This window comes from Bombus huntii, chromosome 15 (assembly GCF_024542735.1).
Source record: "Bombus huntii isolate Logan2020A chromosome 15, iyBomHunt1.1, whole genome shotgun sequence".
Classification (NCBI taxonomy): domain Eukaryota; kingdom Metazoa; phylum Arthropoda; class Insecta; order Hymenoptera; family Apidae; genus Bombus; species Bombus huntii.
Window position 1 is genome coordinate 5312726 of NC_066252.1, and position 24901 is coordinate 5337626.

The 24901-nt window shown below is 41.7% G+C and overlaps 1 protein-coding gene across 2 annotated transcripts in view; it reads left to right on the top strand.

Moving 5' to 3' along the window:
- Positions 1 to 24901, top strand: part of LOC126874082 (chaoptin-like) — an 88588-nt gene that overhangs the window by 34161 nt on the left and 29526 nt on the right. The window lies entirely within an intron of this gene.

Genomic DNA, 24901 nt, shown 5'->3' on the forward strand with positions numbered 1-24901 from the left:
GGTGAAAATATTAGTCAAGGAGCCGTTAAGATGCGGCATTGTCTTATTGCAAAAAAGTTTGATAAACGAGCCGGTTTGAAATATCGTCTCTAGGAACGTCATCCGCGAAGATATTTCGTGATACATCACATTATCGCGCCACGATTAAGCGTGATTTTCCATGCGAATCGACCGCTGAAAGGTCTCGCGCGCTATCTTTTTGCCATCTGCGAAATGAACGAGAATTATCATTTTCTTGTTCGGTGATCTTAAAATCGACAAAGATCACCGCATGTCCGAAAAAAATTTCCATACGAGTCAGTGGATCGTAGTTAACGTTTAGTGGAAAATTTCAATTGTGGAAATCGGCTGTATGGTCGTACCAGGCATGATTCAGCCTTTTAATGAAATAATGGAGAGGAATAACCCTCTCTCAGCCCGAAATCAGATTGCACAAATTCTCGAGCGCGAACAGGGGAGATCTGAAGCGCGTCGATCTACTACGACTGCTGTGTAAATTTCCCCTCTCTTTCTCTCCTCCTCTTCTCTTTTCTGCTCTCTCTCTCTCTCTCTCTCTCTCTCTCTCTCTCTTTGGATTCTATCGGGGATCCTCTATTCCCGGATATAAATTATCGTCCACCATCGGACGGGATACTGGTTTATAGGCTGGGGGCCGAGCACACGCACATGGCGCATACTGAGGAATTATTTTAATGCGAGGGGCTGGTCAATGCGTTTTAATGTCACTTGGCAAAAAATCAGACCATCGACCAATCGAAAAATCGAACATCACACAGGCATTCTATAATAGACTTTACGTATACTCGGGTTTTTGTATCGTTTGATTACTTCTCTGCATTATTACGAAGAGGAGATGGAAGAGGAACGAGCGTCAAAGAAAGTCGGAGCTGAATAGTTCGGCGCCTCGATAGAAAAATAAACCGTAAGAAACTTTTTCCTCTCGCGTCGTTCGATTTTTAGTAGCACCAGTCAAACAGCGCCTTAGAAGCAACTACTCCTTTGACCTGATTCGATTTTTTCGCAATCCGTGTCACGAGCAATTTCTGCGAAATTTGTTTCTTGATCTTGCACGAATTTCCTGTGTTGCGACGCTACGGAGACAATTTTGACGATATTTCCATCCTGCTCTTCGCAAAATGCATTATTTCTCCTTGTTTCAGCGAGAAATACTGGGGCGGGAAAAAAGAGAGGAGAAACGCGAGAACACGGATGAACACGTCATGAGACGTAATTATCCGAGTTATTCTGTTCTAACTAGGAATCTTAACATTTTTACGAACGAATCGATGATTAGAGGAAACGCAAATCATCTTTCGTTTCCTTCGCTCTATCGTAAAAGCGACCTGCTTTTACTTCGCTGTAAACGCAGCAGTTTTTAAGAAGACAACCTTATTCCCTTGTAAAATCTATCTCTACGAGCACTCGCCGGAAATGCAGACGGGAATTTCTCTAGAGAGGATGTTCCTCCACCCATAAATTTTATGCAAAATTGGTTTGCTTGTTCTATGTCTGTGAGACAAAACGTCAACGAAATAAAACTTGCACGTATCAGCACAGCCGTTCATCATGCACGACATTTTTATCTTCGAACAAAAGGGACCATAGAAATTCTTCGATAATCTTTCCAGGATATATCTATGTTATCCCGTGGTAATGGTATTTCATAGAAAAATCCTTCTTCGAGGTATATTAAAGAAATGGAAAATGAATAAAAGTGAGAATTTTTAGCACTCTCGGTCACATTGGTTACATTTGCCTGACATTTCAATTTCAAGAACATGTTTCAAGTTGTATATTCTTCAATTTACATTCTAGTATTTTGCTTACATATTGTACTTATCATATACTTGAAGAAACATTCAAATATATTGTATACAGCTGTTGAATGATTAATCGTACCAACTTCGTTCGTCAGAAAATGATCTATTTAGTTAATCCTTATCATCTTGGAAACACTCTCTGTGGCGTGTACTATGGTTGGACTGTGAATTTTTATAGAAATTCATACTCACACGATCATAACGCTAAACCACTGGAACATGAATAGAAATTTCTTTCACCCTCGAAATATTATTACGAGAACATATTTTACTTTGGATACTTTGTATGCTTTTTTGCACATTATGTACATTTTCACATTTTCACATTTTCCCTTATTTAAATTTTCAACAAACGTACAATAAACATCCGCAGTTTAATTATACTAATTTCCTTCGAACTCCATGTGTAACAATATGACGAGTTTACCCCGCAAATAAAAAAATATAAATATTCGCAACGTAGACAGGTGTGACCACTCCTCTTTAAATAATAATTTATCGTATGATTTTGTTGATTCTGATCCGTGTTTAAAAAGGTTGATTACACGCTCTATTCGTCGCAGAGAACTGTCTGCAGACGTAAATCGAATGAAAAAAAACGGGACGCATGTGGTGTACATAAAATATAATATTCAGCAAACTCGGAATTATGCAAAAGTTGTTTTACCGTGTTACAAATGGGAGAGAGAGAGAGAGAGAGAGAGAACTCGTGGTATGCCACAACGAAATAAACGGAACAAGTGCGGACATTATTCTCAGTGACGCGGCAACGTTTCAATTAGTCTGCATCGGAAAATTTCCTCGTTATAAATTAGCAAATTAATCGATGGCAGAAGGCACGCCATTCACCTTTCTCTCTGCGACGCCAATTTAAAATTGCGTTTAATTAAGTTAACACCGCGATTCGCGGACCGGTTCACGTCGTCGAGCCAAGCTTTTAACGTCCGTTTCCTTTCTTGCGCGTGAAATGAAACGACATCGCGTCCGTGTTCTTCGACATCGATCGCTTTTATTCCAAGGTAATGATATTTTTTATTGTCTCGCGATCGTTATTGAAACGATTTCTTTCTGCTTCTCCTTGAAAGGCATCCGTCGAACAATGCTAGAATAATGAAGCCGGAATCCTTTCTTATTTAGTCGATAAAAGAATCTGCAGTTTCTTTTTGTTGCTCTCCGCTCTTAAATTCGAACGCAGTGACTTCAGAATTCGTTAAACCTTCCAGAAAGTTTATAACCGCTTTTCAGACAATCAGAAATATATAAAAAATAAAAATCTTCGTGTTTCATATTTACACCCGGATCAAAAACGTTAGGACACTTACAGGAAATAAAATAAACCACAAAAAATTCTCGAAACTCGTTAAAACACCTGCAATTATTATATTTCGTTTAGAACCTCGTCATATAAAGAATGTTATAAAAAGTTTCACTAATTATCACAGTTTTCGTAAATTTTCCTTTACGTATTCTGAAACATTGTTTTAGACAAATATATAGTTCGACTCAATTCGCACGTTCTATACGGAATCAGTAAGTGCCCTAATACTTACTAACGACGGTATACGTTACTTAAACCGTTCGTTTTAACGAGAATTGAAAACGCTATCGAAAACGAGAGACGTGACCGTTATTATACTTACCGCGATAACAATCGCCGTGGGAAAACGGTTCGCCCTCCGAGGCATTACATAAATCTGCATGCTTCTGATCGAACCGTTACTCTCGGGATAAAGGCAGCAAGTTCTCGCAACGGGTTTCGATACGCTGAACACTGCAATCATCCGGTATTGTGTGTTATTTTATAGGAACACGTTCGCGTTACGTGTTCCTCCCACCGTGGTAGCTTTTCCCCGAAAGGCGTCGAACGTGCGATCGGAGCGTGTTCAGTTGGTTAATCGCGACGAACGATGGCGAATGGAAACCGAGCTTTTCAGCCTGTCGACGTTAAGGGCCGCGTTTCTGCTTCATTACTGAATTCCACGCGAGAGGACACAATGAAGTAAAAATACAACGAAGGGAGCTACGGGTGCTGCATGAATGTAAATCGATGAAGAGAAATCTTGCAAGCTCCAAACGAAAAAAAGAAGAAAAAAACGAAGAAAAAGGAAAGAGAGAAGAAGTTTATTGAAAAAAAATCTCCAAGTCATCGACGAAGAATGAAATTCTGCTGAGAGGTTCGAAAGGATACGCGACTTTTCATACATTTCGCGAAAGTCACAACGTGATTAAAACGTTCAATTGAAATCGAACGTTATTTCAGCAGAAAAGCGAAGGAAACGTTCTTGACGCTTGATTACCAAACAAATGGGTTTTCTTTCTTTGATCCCGGAATTATTTCCATCTGGCAGGCGAACTGGTGTACGTCGTAATGGCGTTCAGAAACGATAAACAAAGAAAACGCAAATTCCCATGGCGCTTATTAATTATAAAATATCATGTACAATGAGAAACTTCGTACAGAAGTTTTCCCGTTGTTTGGACGCTAGGAAAAACCGGTTGCACTGCACTAATTAATTTCACTCGCTCCCTGTCTCTCTCTCTCTCTCTCTCTCTCTCTCTCTCTTTCTCCCTCTCTCCCTCGTCATTATTTCCGTGGAGAAATTAAAGAGCGCCGATTTCTCGGACGTTTTGTCAGGAACGCCGGCAACAATCGGCCCGCTTCGATAAATTTTTAGCCAGTGGAAAAATGGCCGAGCGGAGAAGCTTTGTTGGTAATTGTTCTATTATATCGCACCACCATCATGAATTATAAAATTTCGGCGCTGTCGTCGTTTGTCTTTGCGAGAACGTTTATACACAACGAAGTTACAAATTTCCTTTCATTCATCGTATCACTGCGCTATGCTTGAGACGATTTGAAAATTGCAGTGGAGAAGTATGAAAAGCACAATTTTGTTGATTTCTTTAACTTCCATGTTATTTAATAGTCAAAAAGGGAGTAGTTATCGCTTCCCTTAAAAAGAGGAACGACCTATTCTCAACCCACAAATACTAAAAACTATTTCACATAGTGTTATGTAAGAGCCATCGTATGAGAATCAATACCTTTCGAAAGAGCTAAGAAATCAATATTTTTGATGTACATACGTTTCGAAAAGAACTCCACAACCAAATTCGATAAAAATCCAATTTTGGTAATATGTGACTGGTTGACAAGGCATTGGATTTTAAAATGAAAAACAGAAAACTGTCACATAACGTGTCTTTTTCGTATGATTCACATTTACTTGCAAAGAACGCTTTCTTCGTCGTATAAGAATGGGTGTTAGAATGGGTGTACGAAGACACGAAAATGGCACAATGGCAGCTGGCAGGCCGTGTCGCTGATCAGTCGACAACCGCGATGGCATTAACGACAGCCTGAAGGCGTTCGCGTTTTCGCCTGGCCTCATCCAAAGGCGCGGAAAGCATTGAATCGACTGTCATAACCATTCGCGATTTCTATACGTGGATAGATATGTGAGCGCGATGAAAGAGAGCTTTGAGAGGGGGTTCGCCCAACTTATCGCCGCGAAGAAAGCGGCGCAGCCGTGAGAGACGGGCACACACGCTTCAAAATCCACGGTAAATATGCGCGACAAACGTTTCTCTTACGGAAAAGGGAACCTTTGACGCTCGTATTCGGAGCGTACGGGGCGGAAATTCTCACGTGGGAAAGCTCGACGTAGTCTGATTGCACGCCAGAAAACTCCTGTCAGGGACAGGTCTTCCAGATATTTTTCAAATAAACAGGTCTCCTTGGTTTACAATTTAAACTTGGTAAATATTCTGAATTGAAACAGCACGTTTTAAATAATTTGGTCAAACTGCATTTGGCAATGCGATAATATCGTTGAAATTTTCCTTGAATAAAGAGAAATTTTGAATTCTGACTGTTCAATATACGCGAGAAGAATGCTGATCGGTTTGCAATTTTTCCGTCCTGAATCACGTTTCGTAACACAAAACGTCGTAGAAAATGGCAGAGAAACGAGCGCGGTTTTAACAACGAGCAATTCGCCAAGTTGTGCGAATCTACAAAGAGAAAGAGCTTCCGCCAGTTTCACGTACTTGCAGTCACGATTTTCGGAATCTGATAAATCATCTTTTCGTTCGTCTTAGACAGTCTGTCAAAAAATGTCTCAAGTGCTTAGCGTATCATTTATAATGGAATAGAAATTTTGGGAATTTGATAGCCAACGAGTAACGTCATTTTGTCGAAGCATAAAATTGCGAAAATTTTACGGTCGACGAGTGCGATGAGATAAAACAAAAAAGGACTCGAAGGGCGAAAAAATAGTGGGTGGCGAGACTGTCGTCACGGTTAGGCGAGATATCCCCGATGAGGAGTGGCGGAAAATCTCACGGACATGCCAAAGAGAGCTGTCCACGCTATTTATCCAATTTCAAACGGCACAGGTGGTGCGCAGCTTAGTAGCGGCTCCCAAATGTGACGGACGCATCATACGGTTAGGGTGCTCGAATTAATCCTCTTCCGATACCGCTTCATGGTATCAGCGGATATCTAAAAAAAATGCCATGTTCCCTACGGTAATCTGGGATAATACACAGAGAATTGGAAATTCGGCACGCCACTTTCCGCCTAGTGTTTGCCTCGTTTGTTCCCCAACTTCATTCATAACATCGAGCACATGTTTTAAAAAAGTAAACTTATAGGAGAAATGAAAAATTAGAATGGACTTGATGAAATTCGAGAATATTGCCACGCAGAATAGAGTTATTTTTGGGGATGTTTGTCTCGAACTGCGTGATGCAAGGATTTCCAGATATTGAACTAACATCCGTACTATACGATCATATATACGTTCATACATATGTATATGACATGAGAGCAACAACAGAAATTTGCAACGAAAGACTGACAATGAATTTCTATAAGAACCGACTGATATAACAAAAGCATAATCCAAGAGGAACAGGTTTCCGTTCCTCGTCAAAACGTTTCAGAAGAAGAATCGAGAATATTCGTTTTAGTATCTCATCCATATACACTCTCTAACTGCGCGTGTCTTTCCATAAATAACAATTTCAGCGTCACGTCGCGCTTTAAAGGAGTTTTACTACTAGCACGAACGATAAAAAAGCGTCTCGCGATATTTCGGCGATGAATAACGCGGCGGTTCTTGAAAACACGATTTTACGAGTGTACCCCCCTTTTCTTTTGCAACTTTTCTACCTTGGAAAACAACGGGCAGGGATATAAAACAAGGAAAACGGTGAACGAGAGAGAGAGAGAGAGAGAGAGAGAGAGAGAGGAAGAGAGGGAGACGAGGTGGATTCTGCGCAGAATTGTTCTGACCACGAGGAAACACCGGCGGGAGGCCGGTCCCCTGGGCGCGATAATTTATTTCCTTTACAATTCCGTCAGTACAATGCCGCGTGTTAAAATATTACCCGAGCTTTATAACCGCGTGCATCCCCCTTTCCACTTCTTTCTTTCTGTCTTCGGCGAGATAGGAGGCACACGCGTGTACGTATTTCATCCAGCCTTACGTCGCTAGACTTGTGTGTTATTCAAACGTTTGCTATTTGTAATCGCGTTTGGGAACGTTCGGGGGATTCTCGTATCGCATTCACGATACGCGAGTACAGCGTCGAATAAAAACACGCGAGTTGTGAATTTCAAAACGCGGAAACCGCTGCACTGGCGAGGGTTTTGTAGGATGATTTAGAACACGGAAATAAAAAAGCAGAAGAATCCGAGAGATTTTGAAAATGATCAAATATAATAAGTTTGATAATTGACATTTTGTTTAATAGAAATTAATAATTTGTCGAGATTGCGTTAAATTTAATGAAAGTATATCGGTTAACAGGCATCCAGCGTGACAAATTATAAAAGGCTTTAACTTTAAAAAAAAGTTCAACGTGCCTTTCGCATAAACGATGGAGTTTTCAACTTAAGAGTCTTCAACTCAAATCCCCAGTTAGTCAGGTTTCACGTTTTCTTCTATTTTCTTTGCCATGCTCGAAATTTACCTCTCAGAGGTTACAAAATTTTCGAGCGGAAGTTTTCTTCGTACTCGAGAGAAGAAAAACCGTACGCTAAACGGAAAGTAGTAGTTGTGCATAAAAATTGTAGAAAAAACACGCGTACCAGCTGAAGGTGAGTGAACGTCACTTACACATCGATGGGAAGTAACAACCTAATGTTATTGGTATTAGTGACTCTGAAAATGTTGGCTAAAAAAGGCGAAGATTGATGAGGGTAATCGGAAAAACAAAACAGTAATAGGAAGTTATAAAAGAAACAAACACGTTCGGTAGTTGTACGGGGAGAAATGCAACAAGGGCGAAGTTCGCCAAGATTCTGAGACCGATGGTGGACGTGTTCTGAAAGAATGCCTTTGGGTGTCGTTCCGCGTAACTTCGGGTCGTCTTTCAGGAGAAAGTTAAAGACTTGAACAGAGGAGCGAAGGATAAAAGACCATATTGCGGTGCCGAACTTGGGCCAAAGTTTCTGCAAGTCACAGTGTCTGGCCATAATAATGCGGAGGAAAAGAAGCTTCAACATAGGAAAAGATAGAAAGAGAGCACTTTGTACCTGACTTTCAAACTGATGCAAGGGATATTGTTTCAAACCCCATAGCGTCCTGCTTGACGTCGACAGAGGACCGATGTAATAATTCAGACTTTCCTCCGATACCAGCTAGAGGAACAAACGAGTGGAAGAATGAGGTGTCCTCGATCAACATGACTGAGATTTCACCCTCATTCGTCTTTGAAACCTGCCTCAAAGAAGAAAACATGAGCAGACGATTATTTCAACGTTTTCTATTTTCTCTTATACGATAACTTCCGGTGCACGGTGAAAAATCCGAGAATGGCAGTCCAGAACGACGAAGCCAACTGTAAATAATGGAAACCTGCTCGAAGCAAAGAACGTACACTTCCGTTCGTAAATATTAAGACATGCTGTAAATGATTTCACAAGTCTGATTTATAACGTTGAACTGTTTCATCCATCTTCAATTTTTTTCATAATCTTTACATCAACGGTGTCTATTTCGTTCTAAAATTCTTGCAAATAATTTCACGATTTGTTGCCACGTACTTTGGATCGTTACTTTGTACAAATACAAAATTCTAACAATTTGGGTTAATCACAATGATTTATAACAAAGTCAATAGATATCCTAATATGTATGAACAACGAGGCTACATATTTGAAAGTAACGATTTCTTAGAACGAAACGGCATTAATATCATAGTAAACGGTAGAAAATCGAAGCCATTTTCTTCTATAGTGAAACGTCACACGAAACAGGCCGATCTGCAGGAGACTTCGCGGCGCAGGCAACCAGGCAAACTCAATTCCTGTTCAATCCCGTTTTACAACCACTTAATGACATCACGTGCACCTAGTACGGGGATTCGTTGCGCGCGGAAAACGAGGCAGACTTTGTCGCCGAAAGGAAACTGGTCTAAATGGAAGGGCGAAGTGTCTTCGATCAACGCGCTCGTAATTGTCTTCGCCACGGCTGAGTCCTTTACCTCGATAATACAAAACGAAAACGAAAACGAAAGGAGACGATTCTTTTGTTCCTTCATCCAGCAGGGCGATGAATACCAGTTTCAGACCCAAGCAAGCAAATGGGAGGGGCGGACGACGTCGCTGTATCCAGGACGATCACAGTTTATGATGCGAGCACAGGAATACTAATCATCGATTGGAACGAAGGTCTCTCTTAGAGGGTCGATCGGTAAGATACAGAACACTGTATTCTACTTACAACTATAGACAAGTTATGCTCGTCTAGAGTAAATCGGCTGTCATTGATCTTGGACAGCGGGGAAATTAGCGGGTCTTCAGTTAGGACCATGTTTGAGAAGATATCGTTACATAAAGTTGCAGGTGTTTTCGTGAATTTTAATTTATCTCGCTTGCTTGTATCATTGTCTAACTTTACAATAAAAGTATGTCAGAAAATCTTCTCTGCTAGTGAACTGGGGCCTATCTGTTTTATAATACTCATTGTCATGACAAAAACTGTACCGAACTACAAGGATCAGGAAGAAATTAGTAATGATTTTATTACCAAATCTGTATCACCAGAAAGTAAGTAATATATTAAAACTCACTGTTTCCTACTGCTCTGTCTTGTCAACTTCTAAATATAAGTATTTTGGAGCAAATTTATTATTATAATTTATTTAAAGTTCTATAACCCAACAACGACTTTTACTAGGAACAGTTCGTCTCTATATACAAATAAAAACGCATAATGACAAAGGAAAATTCTGAATTAACTTGTCCATTCTGTCGAACAAAATCCGAAGCGACTCTTTCCAATTCCATAACGATTCTCCGTGATTCAGCATCCAACAGCAGTAATTTCCTCGACACTCATCTTTTAATCCCGGAGAGTACGCGACCGACTCGGTCGACTGTCGTTTCTCAAAGTGAACGAAGAAAAAGATAGAGCTGATCGCGAACGAAAGAGGTGACCGTAATCTTGGCGTATAGGGGCGAGATAAACGCGGAATAACAGCAGAGGCCGTTGTTCTGCGATATAATACAACCGGAGCAAGATGGGAACAGTTTTGTTGCCTTTAAATGCAAACGGTACGAGCCAAGCGTGACGGATAATCCGATGCTCCCGGGGAATGTCGTATCGCGCATTATTTTTCTCTGTCTCCGGGAAATTTCGAAGTGACTGCGCCTCGGGAAAAATCTCGACGCGATTCCACTGAATTTACCGCTTCTCCGGAGCACTCGTTTCCAGCCAAATGACACGAACACGGTTTGTCGCCAGGGAATTTAATGAACTAGAAATCTTCTTACAACGTTTTAGATATACACACCATAAGTACATAAGTATTGGGACACTTGCAGAAACTGAGGTAAACCTGCAAGTGTGTTTTCTAATAAAATTATCGACTGAAATGTAACTACGATACAATTAAAACTACGGCTGAAACTTCTGATGTAATTTATGCGGCTCGTAATTAAGCCATTCAGAAGTCGCAATGATCAACTTCCTAAATTGAACGATACAGGAAAGTAACGATGTTACGAACAATATTTTTTAACTTTATCTTAGAATTTGCTATTATGATATTATTCAATCCTCTTGCGATGAACGAACTTGAGGAAGTAATTTATTTCTTAAAAATTTAATGCACATTTGTGTGATGAAATTAAGAAAGCAAAAAAAAGTGAAGTCAATTGGCTTCTGAGAGACTCAGTTCTGTATCGTTTCCCAGGAGGCTTGTCAATTTAAAAAAAAAAGACACTGAAAGATTCAACGAGTAGAGTTTATCCAAAGACTACATTTTCTCACAATAATGGATTTCGAAGAAATGTTCAGCGTTTCGTCAGTTTCCCGGAGAAACAATCTTCATCCGAGATCAAGGATGATTCGTGAAACTGCGAGAACGTAGCGAAAAGACGATTCACGACTGGCATTCTACGAAGAGAGGAAATCTTTGGAAAATGAAATAGCGGTACGCGATAGTGAACAAACTCTCGCCGCAGAAGTCAGTGAAACTTGCAACGGATCCGTACACGCGATACTTTGCCCAGCGATGAAACAATCTCCGCCCTAAGACTTCCATCTCCGTTTTCATCTTCCCCTTACCCGTTCACTGCGATAACTTTGCGTTATCATTATCGAGCCCATTGTTACCGCTCCGTACACACCGTTCAAAATTTACGAAACTGCCTACGAAAGACGGGGGGCTATGAATTTCGCCAGCGCTTTGAATCTTCTGTTAGAAGCAACGATAACGAAGATCGTGGTACGCCATCTTTTTCGACGCATTTAGGAACTACAACGTTCATACGGATGTTGAACATAACGCGCAAACTCGCGAAATCCTACCTTACGTCTTCTAAATAGCATTCCGCAATGAAACGTTCGCTCGTATGAAACTTCAAATGAACTAATTAACAAATGACGTTCTTAAAATATTACGAGCACTTGTTCACGAGTATTAAGATATCTTGTGATTGCGTATAAGACGCGACAGTTGATTCCATGAAACGATTACTCGGTCGAAGCTTTGCATTTCTAAAAGGTAAAGATTTAAGACTGTACAAACATCTCTAAGTTTCTGCATATATTGTCAGATTTGTTTCCAAGCTGCCAGTATGCTCGTGATAATTTACAGCACTAATGAAATTTCTAAAGTTCCTCATTACAGTACTTATGAAATTTCAAAGTAACATAATACGAGCATATTATATTATATAAATATATTATTATTATAATATATTTCGACGCACATCTATCTATGAAGAATATATATTTAGCATATAGCTATGTTTTCGAATGGCTGTTCAATTACACTCTGCAATTCGAGATACACCGATTAATTTCATTATTTCGCCGACATTAATCCACAGAGATAGAACACAGCTGTAAAACCTCGGCAACTTAATATTCACGGGACATCGAGCCGAGTAATTATTTTTCTAACTCGGCTTCGCGTCGCCCTGGCAGCGACGATCATTAGCGTCGTTAATTTCGCGTGCGTCCCAGGAAGGAAGAACGTGTTTTTCACAGGAATCGGGAGCGGAGCAGACAACGTAAGCCGGCTTGGTCTGTAACGAAAATAGGATGATTCGACGAAGCCACTTCAGCCACCAGGTTATTTCGGGGCGGCAGTTCGAGGGATGGTTTCGGCGTGGTTGTTTTGGGACACGCCATCGCTACGGCCTCGCCGCTGCTCCCAGACAATTACGGTTTCGCGAATCGGGGGAAAGATACGGTCCACAATTCCTTCCAAAAACAACTGCTTTCCCCCGTGGGATTAGGCGGAAACGCGCCGTAATAGAAGTTGATCATGATCGAAACAATTATTCGTCGAGCGTTTTTATCTCTTTCGCACAGCTTTTTTCGACAATATCTGACAAATGTTGCAAATTTGATTTTTGCTTTAAGGTTTCTTGGTGGTTAGAATATGCAAAAGCTCACAGGAGAAAAATATGATGAGTACATCTTTGTCATGCTACTTTATGACTAAGCAGAAGAATTTTATCATGATATAACTGCAAATGAAAATAAGTTAAAATAAACAAGAAGTAAATGGATAATATAAGGAAAGTGTAAAGAAGACGCGTTTCGTTCCGGAACGAAATAAGGAGACAATTTTGATAAAATAGAATTGACTGCTTAGAGGTACTGAATTTTAAAATTGCTTTTCTGTAAAAAAGAATAGAAAATATGATTCATCGTGTACTCCTCTTGTTTGAGTCAGATTATATGTCTTTGTATGCAATATAAGCGGTGGAGAAATTTTGATACATTGTTCGTCGATAATTTAGCGACACAATACATTTGATTGTTATTCGATAACAAATCGAGGATCGGTTTATTTTCCGCAGATTGCCGAACAATCGTGCAATATTTTGCGTAGTTCGTGTCGGTAACATCACGAGCTTTTGTGAAGGAGAGTAACGAATCTCTTTGGTACTTGTAAATTCAAAGTGCGCACAAGGTATTGTTTTGTTCAATTAGCAAAAAATTCGACGCTCGTGGTCGCAAATGGAAACTATTTTTCGAAAGCGGTATCAGCTACGTGAATGAAATTCACTGGTTTTAAACGTTTCAACGAGACAATGCCCCGAACGTAGAAGTGAAATTAACCTTCGAACATTAAGTTACAACAGAATAGAAAATTAATTACTGCCTGTCCAAGGAGTTTAAATAGATTAATCCTGAATCATTTACCACCCAGTCGAGTAACTTTTCCCTCTTATCCAATTTCGTTTTTAATCAATTTCTGTGACTGATCAATTTCCACATCGGTGTTCCCATCGAGATACAAAAACTTTCATCGCTGCTCGGGCTTTAACCACATCGCACAAAAAATATAAAATTTAATCGGTTAACAGCCATCTTTTGAGCCGATTCAATTCGCAATTCTTTCACGAGTCGTGCTCTCCCCTATACTTGTTAAACAAACCATTCCATATTTGTCCGTATTCGCTTAAATTTTTTTACCACGCCCCACCGTTAGAAATTATTTTTGCAAAGAATAGAAACTATCAAAAATACAGGGAATGCGATCGAAAGTTGCAGCTTGATAGTTTCCACGTTGAAAAACAGCGGGGATGATTATCGGTATTTTTATTCTCCGCGTAAATTCGATAGCACCACCGACAATATTAACTTGCCTCTCCCTGAGAGTGGAAGGTAGAAGGTGTAGGGTGGAGCGAGCCGTGGCCGTCAGCGCGGAAATCTATGTAATACACTTTAACATTCGGCGAGCGTCGGGGAATAAACCAATTCCTGAGAGTTCTAGCCTGTTGTTGCCAGCGTTATTAGCCCGCCACGGCTCGTTGTTGGTCCGAGTATCATTAATCCGACTGATATCGCGCTTCACCACCGTTATTTACCCCGACGCAGTTTCCCTTTTGCGTTTCGTTGCAAATCAATTTCTCCTCTATCCTCTAACAAAGTTTCAGGAAGCTTGTATAGTACATAGAAGTTGTATCCGTTTTAATTGTCGATTAATTATCGCGTGTGCACGAGAACGAAATAATCTGATTACGTAGTCATTCGACTAGAGAAGCTTTCAAAAGTTTCTTTATCACATGACATAATAGAAGAAAAAATTATAACTGTTAAAATCGCGTTGAATTGTACGGGTTAACTGCATCACGGGGAGATAATTATCAACAAAAAAGACCTCGCTAGGATCCTCGTGGTGAGTGGAGGATTCATAAAGTTGCGAAAGCTTCGACATCTCATCCAAGGTAGCAACTTTCGAAAAACGCGGGTAGTTTGCTCCTACTACAAAGTTAAGCCGGTGGTTTCCGTAAATTATAAATTAAAGCGCGTTCTAATGGAACGCGAACCATCGAAGTTGGACTTTTATAAGCGACCTGGAACGAAGGGTGGCTGCAAGTAGGACAAATGCGCTGAAAATAACGTTCATAAAGTATCCCCTCCTACGTATGGAGCCGTTTTTACGTTCTACTTAAGATCGAATGTTTGCGGGAAGTTTTCAGCATCGGGGAGCTGTGCGGCCGCTGTTTGGCAACGTAGAATCAAATTTCAATATGCAACCGGCTGTTACGTTTCGCCAAGTACATGATCGTTCGTAAAATAGGTCACGTCGATTCGCCAAACTTTCGCTCGTGTATCGCAGCCGATTTGCCGCGCTTCGATAAGATCAAACTTTCCGAAACACTTTCATCGCCCTTCTTTTACTCCTCCTTTTTCTCTTTCGTATATTTTCTGACAAAACATCCGATTCTCTTGCTGTTCTAACGAAAATTTCATCGCTTTCTATTTTATCTTTAATTTATTTATTCGGTGGACAGCCACACGTAAAAATCTATATGAAATCGTTACCAATCTCTTTCCTCAGATATCGGTAATATGCAGAGACCACGTAAGAGAAAAGTATTCTAATTCCTAGCGAACAAGGATATACTAAAAATGTGTTTCAAGAACTTACTATTAAATCCCAGAGTTTTGAACGCAGAACGTATCGGTAATACGATTGTTAAATGAAATCTTGTTGAATGTTGAATTTCTTCGAGGGAAGAAAGATGGAAAAACAGAAGTTTACTATCACGTGGCTTCTCGTAAGATAGGAAATTTAATTAAGCAAGAGAGTTCGATAATAGTCGCTCATCAAGGCAAGGGATACAACGACAGTGAGCAGAAGTCAGCTGTGTCGCGCGTTTCACGAAGCTTCGGCGATTATTAGAGCACGTAGAACGTTAAATTTTCAAGCGATTTCGCTCTATGGTTCGAAGCTTATCCTACAGGATCGCTCGTCACGCCGCGCAGGCAGAAACTACACGGTGCTTACGTTCCCGTGAATACAGCCAGGGCTCGCATGCAAAGCTGCAAGCTCGTAAGAGATACCTGCTGGCTGTAATGAATTGTATGGATCAGCCATAAAAGTCCCTGGTTCCCGGATGTCCTTATTATCTTATGCAGAATCGTGATACTGTATTTCGCCTTATTCCTCGTTGTGCCTGGGCGAAAGCCGCGCTCGCGACCAGCTTAATTTTCGAGGCAAAAGATAAATTAATATTCAGCGAAGCATAGGAAATCCGGTGGCACGTTTGAAATACTGAAAGCCCCTGCTATGCGCACCGTACGTTTTGAAATTCGTCGGGTCGAGTCGAATAGCCGATTCGCAAATGAATTCAACTCACGATCCAATTATTTCCAATAAAAATCCTTCGCATTAGTTCGCTAAATTTTCTCGCTCGGCGGTCAAATTCCGTGAAAATATCAAATTTCCTCAGGTTCCTTGACATCTATACACCAGTGTTAAACAGAGATTTCTGCCAGCAAGTTGCCTGGCATCTTTTGTGGGCCAAATGTGCCACGCAAGTTCACCAATTATTCAGCCAACCAGAGAACCTACTCATGCAGCTTTATTACTCAGCTCTGCTTCTACCAAAAACCAGCGAGTTTCTTCGACAATTTCCACCTCCGAAAGTTCCACTAAGAAGAGCCGCACCGTGATGTGGACGGTTAAGAACGAGCATTCCAGGTCGATAGGAAAAAGCTATTTTCCCCGAGGAGTTTGTCAGTCGGGGGCCTTTACCATTCACTCTGTCCATTTTCACATGCGCCAGGCGTATGTAAAATACATAGCTGGAAGCCATACACATCATCGCAGATTGCGGGTCATTCCATTCTTGGCTCCTTTCTGCTCTTTCTCTTTTCCCATCTCACGCTGCCTCTCGTACGCTCTTCCTCCGCGTGGTTTACCTTTTGTACGCTTCTTTCCACGTTCCTTTCTCAAGGACTTAAACACCTTTCTTTTTCGCAGCACTATCAGGACTTTTCTCATAAAGCGGTCGTGCCGCGTGCTTTTCACAGGGTGGTTCCGTTTCGCCCCCGCGAGAAATATCAAAATTCCGGGTCGCCGGTCACGGACTAGTTCGATAGTGTAACGAGTTCTCAAAATCATCGCGTCCAACTTCCACGACAAGTCCTGAAATTCATTCCAAGGGTTACGAGACGACTGTGCATCGCGTTTCCAACTTCCAGATACCGACTTTCCCACATACCCACCGACTTCAGCTCGTTTGCGTATCGACGTTACAGCCACCTTTCTAGATCGTTCAGCGCGATCTCTTAACGGTGTTGTTCTTCCAACTTCCAGGGGAACTCGAGCTGCTTTTCTCCAGGTGGATGGAGAATGATTCCTTTGTGCCACCGGGACTTGGATCTGGCGAATCAGAAACAAGTGTACCTCTTTGTGCGTCTCTTATCATTTCCTCCCTTGGCAAGGAATTAGGTTAAGATAGAGTTGCTGTTCTAGTATTTAAACTTCAAACATCACTTCACCCTGGCTAAGAATGATCAAACTTGTACAGTGACTGCAAATTTTCGTTCGTAGCAGCAAATTTTTGTAGACATACGAGAGTGCTATTAGATGGTACAAAATTTAATATACTTAATAATTGCATTTTGTTGAAGTTAAATGTACGTAAATGCAGAATACACAATTCCGTGATAAAATGTGTTCCTACTTTCTCTCAATAAATTCACAGCATAAAATTCAGCAAGTGTGTGTAGACTGATTTGTGCTTCTCTCTGGACTTTGTCCCAAATCACATCTTGACTCGCCACATAATTCCAACATAACGTTTCCTTAAGGATTCTTTGTTGCTTGACTTGAGTTTAATTCAAACATCACACTGAATCAGGCAATCCCATATTGTGTTAAGTTTGTTTTTCGCACTGAGCATCGAATGGAAAACGATTTGATAAACCAACACAGGTAAACCAAAGTTAAAAAGCGATCAGAGATAACAGCGAGCAAGCCTGTTCCCCAAAATTCTCGCAGTTAATACAGATCTGCGTGCTGTTTAGAATGGCGTAATGCGGAGCTGCATCTGCATAACGCGTGGAATACAATGTGCAATAGCTGACTGCGGCGCCTAAGGTTGAGCGTCGGTAATGAAATCGCGACTTGCTCGCCTCTAATGACGACCCCCGGGCGTCGCGACGCTTACCGTTTTCACGATAACGATGTAGAGAAACGAACCGAGCTCTAGCCCGTTTAAAATGCACGAAAACCGAGTCATAATAGAATTTTCAACCGTTCACGATGTTGCGAGACCGCGTACTTCGACGCGCCGCCTGCATCGTGTCCGAAGCGTTTCTTGGTCGCTCTGGAGTTTCTGTTTTGCGCGTTGCTATCAAGAAAAAATCATCGTATGCAAATTATGGAATTTTTCGGTGTTCTCAGAGTTCGTGATAATTTTGGATAAATGAAAACTTTTGGAGAAACTAACATCGTGTAAATGCATAACGTATTGTATAAAGGTGAAGTATTTGCAAGAAATTTTCATCATCGAAGGATTAATATTACCTATTCGACATTTTATCGTATGAAAGGCGTGTATGGTTTTCTTGAATATTTGAAAACAAGGATATACGGTTTCATCTCAAACTGTGAACGTGTTACGTTACTTTTACGTCGCTTTACGCTATTGGACACTCTTCTCGAAATAGCCAGCTATCCCAAAGAAGCACAGCTATTTCGCCACTACAAAGCTTTCTTGGATCGCTGAAATGGAGGAACATGTCTTTCTCAGAAACACTGAATCGAAGGCATTGAAAGTTTAAACATCCTCACTATCTGTCGACGCGCTTAAATTGGACAAACGTCACAGTAGCTAGATTGCTCGGGATAACCATAAATTCTCTAGCCTATTTTCTCTACAATTCGCCCGTACTTCGACGCTAAAATAAAAATTACCACCCCAGTCACGCGAATCGCCGAGCATTCTCATTACGATTCCACTGGCGTCGGCAATTGCAGCAAGTCGCAACGGATGTATATCGCGATACTTTATCGGCGCTTCGTCGAGGTCACCATGGAATTTTTACCGTTCCAATCGCTTAGTCCCATTAGTGTCGCCGGAAAATGGAACGCCCACGGGTTTTTAACGTCGACGTTTTATGGTGTATCGAGGTAGCTTGTCAAAGGACATTGAAAATTGTACGATAAATTTCCCTATGTCACGTTTCTACCGTGAAGTATCAAATTTTTGCGTTTTTGAATTTCCATGAAATTCTCTATCGTCCGACTGATCACGAACGTTGCCAATATTTTACAATATTTTCGTTAAACAAGTTAATTTCTTTAGCCGACTGACAAAGCAGATTTGTAGGAACAAGTCTACGTTCTCCAACTACTTCGAACAACTTAAGAATCTCCCCGTCGAATTTCCTTCCAACTTCCTCGCCTAAGGCGCCACTGCTTAAGCACCTAAGTACCTTTAAATCGAGTTTTACCTGCTTAAAACTCTTTTGATTCGCTTTAAATAATGAATGGCTACTAGGAACAGGGGAAGTATTTTTAAATCCAACTTCGTTCGAGAGGTTTTCTCCGCGAGGAGGAAAAGTGCCGTCGAAGAATGGAACAGGCAAGACGAGCCTCCTATTAATATCTTACGAAACCGATAAAACGAATTCTTCCGGGAAAAAAAAGGAACAGGAAAACGAAATAAAAAGCTTCCTGCAGAATTATAATCAACATCTTTATGACCAGGAAACGCGGATTCCGGCGGCATTCCACCGAAACGGGGGAAAACAGCTAATAGACCGACGATTACGTAAAGGGAAGGTATTCCAAACGCTCGATATCGTTCTTTTAATAACACCTGCTGTCTGAAACGCTGTTTTATAACGTACCTGGCGGACTGCATTCTCGAAAATCTTAAGTGTCCTCGTTGTTCACAGTAGTCTATAACCGTGCGCGCCAGACCCAGCCTCAACCAGCGTTCGCGTCGTTGCAAACGTTGGATATGGCCATTGTTGGCGGAAAACGTCGAGGCACAATGGAATACCAGAGCGATAGAGCGTCGCTATCGCTGCATGGGATATTAGTTTATCCATAGATCGACGAAAATGGTGAGATTCGCAAGCTCGCTTCTTCCTTGTATCTATGGTTGGTTGCATCGAGCATCTGTGACTCTCGGCATCTGACTTTCTAACAATGGGAAACTATAACGCGACGCATAGTTGGATAGAAATGCAGAGAACACGTTCGATCCTTCGAAATGGATTAATATTTCGATCGGTCTAGTCTTTCAAGCAATCGTCAGTTCCGATGTTTCGAAATAGATTAATATTTGGATCGGTCGAGTCTTCGAAGCAATTTGTCCGTTCGAGATTGACGGATTCGAAATAGAAGGATTTTGGTTTGGTGATTTGAAACGTTGCCTCGTGGCTGGCCTTGACATCAATTTCGTCAGTGTTACGGACAGATTGCTACGGAAGAGATCGATTCGGCCAGTCGAAACAATTTGTCCGCCGGCGAATAGGCTTCCTGATCAGTGAACAGTCCGGCAGACAGGCGTGGCGGCGATTCGTCAAGCGGCGTATGCTTCGTATCGGTGGGCGTAATGGTATTTGTTCCTTCGCTAACTGCTTGGGGAACTAGTTCGTGTGGGTGGAAAGAACCGGGGCAACGTAATTCCACGTTCCCTTCGTACGCTCGGATCATTATACTTAATCACCTACATTGTTTTTTATCCTTCGAACCGAGAACGAACTAAAACAGGATGTATAACGTCTTATAAATTCGAAACTAACGACATCTGGATCCATATTCGCTAAGAGTTTCATACTTGTTGCGATGAATACATGTCCTTAATGTTCAACACCAGCTTTCTACAACACTCCAACTTGAATACTTGGTAAAATCATTCGGACCAAGGATAAAATCGCGGAACACAATTGGGAAACTGAAAAGACGCTTACGAGATTCGACGTCGAGTAGGCCGGGATTATTATGATATCGAGAGGCTTGTCTTGGAAAGATGCGCGACAGCAGTGGCAAAGAATGCTAGACAGACAGCAGGCAGAGCCAATAAATTTCAATGCTCAAGCTGGGTTCTTTGGCTAGTGGATGGAGCTAGTAAACCGAAGAATCGAAGGAGTCCTGGCCCTGATTACCATCGTATTAGATTTTCCATGAGAGAGAGAGAGAGAGAGAGAGAGAGAGAGAGAAAGAGAGAGGCCCCCTTCCATATCTCTTAAAAAATTCCCTCCTTCAACTGCCACGTAATGAAACTTCCAGACTGAAACCCCTTCTCCTCGGATATATTTCGTTCAGCAACAAGCTGCTGCATTTTTCATTCCGTGACTCCGTCGAAGATAAATTCGTTGGAATAGGAAAAATCGACCAATGATACACTAAATTGATCGGATTAGAACGCGACTCTGAATCTTTAATCGTTTCAGTTGTGTTCTTTATACTTTCGACGGATATAGTTCTTGACCTCCTCCTTTTTTTAAATTGTCTATTTACATTTTCGTTAACAAGATCGCGAAAACTACGATTGCTAGGCTTTGTCGAACGATAGAGGATCGAGGGAGGCGGAATGGGAAACTCTCGACATGCAGTCGGTTCTTGTAGTCCGTGTCCACACAACTATTAAAAACATTTATCACGTTTTGTTTCGCAGTGCATACGAGACAATCCGTGAACAGACGACACGATTGCAAATATCCGTTTGTCCGGTCTGTTACGCTCAAATTTTTCTCAACTATCCTCGAAAATCCATGTTCCCCGAAAAACAACGAACGGATGTTGCTCTCGCTGGTCCAGCGTTTACAAAATACCTGAATTTCTGTAACATAATACGACAGCTCTCTTCTGCTATTTTTGCTTTCGTACCTGCTCTTCTCTATTGGTATGAAGCCAATAAAACCATGCACGTGTATACGCAAACAATGTCTAATATTTGTAAAATGGCGAGCGCATTGTTACAAACACAGGAAACAAACTTCGAGAGCGCCGCGTTTTCAGTTCAATTTTGCCAGATTTTGCAGCGTTCTGTATCAGTTTTCGGATTGAAAGCCGCGCATAACACACAGCTAAAATGCCATTGAGAAGATAAATACGCGTAAAGTATTACAAAGCGCGTGTTGTTATAATGTTCCAGAATTCGATTTCTAGCATGGCAAAGACACTTGAAATTTACAAACTTCTTGCAGAGACTCGTTCAACAAATTCCAGTAGCTTCGATCGCGGTCGTCGAACTGATGAAACGCAACCAACTACCGTCGCACAGATAAGCTTATCTGAAATGAAGATTTCCAGATTCGAGGGAGCATCGGTGAAATTCCCGAAAGTCCAAGATTAGTTTCCATGAATTCAGCCGATCGAGTAAGGTACCCGGTAAGGTTCAATTATACTGCGATACGAAAACATTCATTTCCGCTTGGAAATTCCATTTCGATCGGGGCTCGACGCAGCGTGAAGGAGCTCCGGAGGTATCTGCGGTTTCGCCGGATTAGATGTCTCTCGGCGAGCGCGCGATTCACTTCCTGCCGGATCTCAGCTGGCAATAACGTTTCGAGCGGAAACGCGGTCAGGGCTGTGCACTATGCAACGCGAGACTGCGTGCATTTGCCTGTTCGTAAGGGATCCGATTGAAAAGACGTTCAGCCGTCTTATTCGGTAGCTCCAAGGAAGGCGAAGCAAATAGACGACACGCGGCGAAAAAGAACCAAAAGTCTCTTGTCGTCGATACGTCTACGCGAGTATGTGATACGGATAAGTGGAATGCCGGGTCACGTATCTCCGATCCAGGTCTCTCTATACCGCGCGCGCACACGTCGGAAACCGAACGACACGTGTACTTCGATGCCTGAGTGCGTTTCATCGGCCGTTTCGTTGCAACGATAGGCGCAACTCGTCGACGACGAAGGGTGTCTCGAAATTTGTATCAACGTGCGAAGAACGTCTCGAGTTTCTCGCGCTCGTTCGAGCATTCCACGTCAGAGATATGGGCGTTGTGTTGTATGGGGAATATTGAATAATGGAAGTTATCGAAAACATCGACGAAGATGGATATGCTTCGCGGTGCATGTTTCATGGAGACATTTCAGGCCGATTGCATCGAGCAGCAGGCTTTTGTTGCGCCTCGATGATCTTTTCAAGATGCTTCTCTCTAGAGGAAGATTGTCTTGGGAAGTCACTGGAAATAGAGATGACGACACGTATACTTCTACATTTATTCTTGTTAATAATTTCTTGCGTTTCTAACGGAATGGAAACAAATTATTGCGCGAGTTTCGGCCGCTCCGTGGTGCATTTGTAGTCACGGCAAGGATTTCCTTCCTTTTCGTTATTCATTATCGTTATCCGTGGAAACTTATTCTCGCGAAACTTGGCTTAGTAGTTACTCCGGCAATCTCGTTTGGAATAACGAAGCAAAATTAATAAGACGCTACACTACGTCGATAATTACAGTCCCTGGCGTGCCAGTTGGAGTACGAAAACGGACGTTTGTCACTGTTTGAGTAAAAAAAAAAAAAAAAATATCTGAGAGAAGATTAATATCTGCTAATGATGCTGTTAACGCTTAACGGTAACTCCTTTGACTATAAGGAAGTGTAACATCTAATAACAGGAGCAATCACTAAAGTAGCAAGCGTAAATGACTTTAGTATTAACCCAACGACGAAGGTAGAAAAATATATTTACGATACTTTGTGAAAGTAATGGAATCTCTAATTATGCATTAGCGACTGTAAAGTGATGTAAAAACGACAAAACCAATATTGACGTTTCGAAAAGACTCTATTAAAAAGAATAGAAATTAATATTCTACTGTAAAAGTGCTTCTAAGAATGCATTCTAATTAAGAAGCAATAGAATCTGGAGAAAATCGTAAAATAATTCAGACAGTCCCTCATCATCGATTCATTTCTTTGTTACATTTAAACGTAATATCGCTCATTTTGCTTCATATTTAATGCGTAAAAGCTAGCTCGCAAGCCAACACTCCTGCGCGACCTTACATCCCTCCCTTAAGCTTTCTCTTTACCAGTTTCTTCGTCAAATTCCAAACTTCCAATCATAGTACGCGAGCGCTGACAAAATATCTCAACAATTCCAGTTTGCGCGTTCTCGACGTCTCGTTTCTACCACCCGCTCCCTCCCCCCCGCCCCCAACCTCGATCCCGAAACCCACCAAACGGCGAGATCGCGAGCGACAACAGAAGAAGCAATTATCCGGAACAATTTACCATCCCGGCTGTGTAGTCTGGTTCCACGGTGAAAAAGTGTCGCTGCTCGCGAATACTCGCATCGCGCGTGACGACTGGCGAACAACCCCAGCTAACGGCGGCCGGGGATGGAAATTGCTAAGCCGTTGCCAGGCGTAACGCTCAAGTACGGCGGTCGATGTTCTGCGGCGGCAAGTTTGCGACGTGACGCATCATTTACGGTGTTGCCTCTAATTTCAGATTGTATTTCAGCCAGGTTAATTCCCCGTGCCTGGGTGCGTGGCCGTTTGGCCCGACAACCACGGAGAATCTGGCGTGTCTACGTGTGAATCTCGCACCGATCCAACGCCGGCGTTAACGTCGTTACCCCCAAGAAACTTGCAAATGCAATTTATATGGATTGTGCGTATCGCACGATCCATGCTGCTGGATTAACTCCTGCGTTTACACGCAAACACTGCAAGCGAAGTAGCCTGACAGGCGCAGTTAATCGCATCTGTGTTTGAACAGACCAATAATATCGCGCTCGTCATTTTGCCGGTTACACCGGGCGATTGTATTACAAGAAAATCTCAGGAGAAGAATTTGATAGGTACGTTTTTTTTTATTTTTTCATTTCCATGTGACTTTTTGACTGAAGAGGTGGATTTTAATATGACGTAAATGAAAATGAAAGATGGGGAAAGATAGACGTAATATGCAAAATAATATAAGATGTCCGATATGGTATTTAGTATTTAATGGGCGAAACAAATTTTTGCTTGGCTTCTTTAACTGTATTTACAAAGTTGTACAGGTTATTTCGCTCGGAATTCATTGTATTTGTAACGTTTGTTGAATCTGTTATCGATACAATGGCATTGGGACTTCTACACACATCATCGATTAAATCCAAATGGTTCTAGACCGAAAGCGCCTTCGGCGAGACGTTAAACCAGAGTTCTGTCGTCTGGAGAGAAGGTCGAAGGATCACGCAAATAATTGGTAGGTATCTCGTGACCTACTTGTTGTCTGAGGTTCTACGTAAATTGAGCCTGACTGAGCATTAATTGATCGCTGGAAGGCTGATTGCTTCGGGAGATCGTCCAACTGTTTCCACTCGATGATTATGGTCCGACTGTTCGA